Source organism: Myripristis murdjan, chromosome 8 (assembly GCF_902150065.1).
Source record: "Myripristis murdjan chromosome 8, fMyrMur1.1, whole genome shotgun sequence".
Lineage (NCBI taxonomy): Eukaryota > Metazoa > Chordata > Actinopteri > Holocentriformes > Holocentridae > Myripristis > Myripristis murdjan.
In genome coordinates this window covers 34,959,537-34,962,908 of record NC_043987.1, presented here as the reverse complement: position 1 = coordinate 34,962,908, position 3,372 = coordinate 34,959,537, and the positions used below count along the sequence as shown (strand labels likewise).

Below are 3,372 nucleotides of genomic sequence, written 5' to 3'. Positions count from 1 at the left end.
ATGCCGGCTTGGTGGAGAACAGAAGGCTTAAGTGTAGAAAAAGAGATGTGTTTGCAAAATTGAATGAGCTGTGAGATGGGACCTGGCCCTGCCCCCCTTCCTGTGTCTCCTCGTTAGTATAGTGGTTAGTATCCCCGCCTGTCACGCGGGAGACCGGGGTTCAATTCCCCGACGGGGAGAAGAGTTTCCTTTTCTCCTTGGAGGAGGTGAAAATCTCACCCTGAAAACACGCAGGAAGACATGAACGTAGGCCGACTATAACTGACCTCAGCCTGAAGGGGGCAGAGGTGCTCAAGACATCAATATGGGGTTTGTAGATCATCAGGAATGGCACATAGGCTATTGTCTTCTGCAAAAATATAGAAATACATAAGTAAATTAATAAATATGTGAAGACATACATAAACAAGCAAAGAAATAAATAATCAAACACGACTGAATTCATTAATAAATGCTGATAGTCTTGTAGATTTGTAAGTGCACGACCCCCGCTAGCGGTTAGAAGACCAAACAACGGAAATGGCATCTAGTGACTTGCTGACTTTTTTCAGAGTCACCGTACCGGAGGCTACATTGCCCATCTGCCCGCCGTCTGCCGGCTCGGTGTTTGCCGGCTAAACGACTGGCCAGTGCAGCACGACGTCGGGTTGTATTGCAGCAGAAGTTGATTGTGGCTCCAGGGTTTTGCCCTACGCCGCCGCGCTCTTTCTGCTCAGCCACGCTGTACATTGCAGCATTGGTGGTTCAGTGGTAGAATTCTCGCCTGCCACGCGGGAGGCCCGGGTTCGATTCCCGGCCAATGCAGTATAGACTTAGTGCAACAGCCAGTGTGTAGAGATTCCAGGTTGAGTGTGAAGCGGTCAGGACGAGAATCAACCCTCCAAGTCTGAGGCCATGGTTTTCCATCAATGAGACTGAAGTTTCAAGATGCTTTATTGTCAGTCCTGCAGTTCTGTGCCAGACATACAGAGCATCCAAAAAAACATTTCACTCTGACCTTACCCATGGTGCAGACAGCGCCAAAGAGTAAATATAAAAACAATCAAACAGTGCAAAATATACTTTGTGATAACTTCAGGCTAATGAGGATGTGGGTCAGCGACCTGGATCATGTTATGAAGACCCTATCGAGTCTGACCTGGGCCAGTTGAAGGCAAGCATACAAGTGACAGACATTCTGTCATACAGGACTGTCTATATCCATTCTTTTGTAGACAAAATTTGGCAGTAGGGCAAGTTTCCGTAGTGTAGTGGTTATCACGTTCGCCTCACACGCGAAAGGTCCCCGGTTCGAAACCGGGCGGAAACAACCTTATGGCAGCTTTATAGACAGACCGTGTTTCACCAATCAATCGCCCGGGCGTTTACAGTTTCTCTCAGTGGCTAAAACACTAAATCCTGTTGTCTGAACCAAATGCTCCATTGCCTGAACCCACTGACTGAATCAGTCACTCTTTTGGCAAAACCATAAGCACGTTTCACCTGTTTAGACACAACTTACCAACACATTTTCATTGTGATGCTCCTGTGTTGCATAATGGTGAGCACAGGTGGCAAAAGTCAAACACAAGTAAAGCACTGGTGTCACTGGTTGAACACAACAACTCAAAACTGATCCCACTTGTGGCTCATGATGTGAGGGAACATATAGAAGCCAGTTCAGAGAGCACTGCTGTGTGAGGCCCATGATGATGGCACTAGATGAAAAAGCGATCTTAGCGTCTGTGTTGCTTGGCAACCATTCTGTCCACTCTATCTTGCTTGGTGGAAGAATGAATAGTTCTCAGTTTTATTGTTGCATTATTACCAATAAATTATTGAATTTTTTCTTGTGTGTTTATTTTATGGGCTATATGTAGGGTGACCGTTTTATAAAAGCAATAAGCCCCTTGAAGCCGTGAGTTTCAGTGATTTTACAACGGCGATTTTACATTTTAGAACGCCCCTCAGCCGTTGTAAAATCGGCTTTTCGGGGCTTATTGCTTAAATATAACAAATACAAAAAATCCGCCATGAAAAGCAGTTTTGGCTTTTTTGTTTGCAGCGTTGCTTTTTTTTTTATTATTATTATTATTAGCCTATTTGCAACGCAGCGTTTTCTTTTTTTATTTGCAGTGGGGGTTTTTTTTATTTGCAGTGACTGTTGCTTTTTTTTTATTTGCAACGCAGCGTTTTTCTTTTTTATTTGCAGCGGGGTTTTTTTATTTGCAGTGACTTGCTTTTTTATTTGCAATGCAGCGTTTTTCTTTTTTATTTGCAGCGGGGTTTTTTTATTTGCATCGTTTTTTTTTTATTTGCAGCGATGGCGGTTCTCGGACACCGTAGCTTTGAGCACAGATTGAACTGTTTTGAGGTGAAAGTTTGGTTTTGCAAGAGGAGTCTGAGGTTTTGTGAATGTAGCTTGAAAATTGGGTTTTGTGTTCACAGTTTAGAAACGGAGGGCAACTTTCGAGAAATGTGTCTTAGCAATCGAGAAAAACTGTAGACGCAAAACCAACTTGGACCCCGGGCGTTTAAAAGAACCAGGCGGCTATACGCTGCAGGCCCTTATTTATTTTTGCACAGACCTGCACCAGGCCGTTACTGTGATGACAGTTACTGTCCAACAGATTTTTTAGTACAAAAGTACTGTAAGGCATAAGGTAGGCTAAACATATCTGTAGCCTACATACAAACATAGTGCAAACCGCTCGCGTTGCGAGTCGTTCCCTCTGACACTTCCGTTTTCTGTCAAAATAATAGTTAGGCTAGTCGGTCGATTTAAGATTACGGTACACCCTTTTCTCTTCAGGTGAATAGCCTTATTTTGGGTTTACCTCAATATAATGCAAATAGCCTAATCGCCCCGGCGGTTATTAGGGTGGGCGTTTAATAGCCTACGCAAAATGGGTGCAGATCCCAGGCGTTTAAAAGAAACAGGCGGCTATTTGCGGCCCGGCGATTAATTGGTGAAATACGGTAGACAAGGCCAAGATGCTCAGTCTGCGACCATGTCCACTGCAAGCCAGCTAAACCCGAAAATGCCCTTTGGCTCTCCACGCTGTACCGTGCTTTTTGCTTTCCCCCAGTTTTCCAAGAGTCACTGACAGGCTCAAACATTCACAAAGTCCCGCTGCTTAAGCCGTACATAGGCTCCGCCCAACGTGACGCCATCCTCCAAAAAACGCCAAGCCCCTGTTGCCAGATGTCCACACCTTGGACACCATTTTTGAAAAGTTCCATCTTTGTTGGTGGAGGATGCCGGCTTGGTGGAGAACGGAAGGCTGAAGTGTAGAAAAAGAGATGCGTTTGCAAACTGACGCAGCACAGTGTGGGCATGACCTGAACCTGAAGAGAGAAATGACTGGGAGTTGACTTGAATGAGCTGTGAGA

At 44.9% G+C, this 3,372-nt stretch overlaps 1 protein-coding gene and 3 non-coding genes across 5 annotated transcripts in view; all 4 read left to right on the top strand.

Moving 5' to 3' along the window:
- LOC115363490 (sodium channel protein type 4 subunit alpha B-like) overlaps positions 1–3,372 on the top strand; it is a 47,179-nt gene that overhangs the window by 6,023 nt on the left and 37,784 nt on the right. The window lies entirely within an intron of this gene.
- trnad-guc (transfer RNA aspartic acid (anticodon GUC)) lies at positions 108–179 on the top strand. Its single transcript has one exon. It is a non-coding gene; the product is annotated as a tRNA-Asp (tRNA).
- Positions 734–804, top strand: trnag-gcc (transfer RNA glycine (anticodon GCC)). Its single transcript has one exon. It is a non-coding gene; the product is annotated as a tRNA-Gly (tRNA).
- trnav-cac (transfer RNA valine (anticodon CAC)) lies at positions 1,237–1,309 on the top strand. The gene has a single exon. It is a non-coding gene; the product is annotated as a tRNA-Val (tRNA).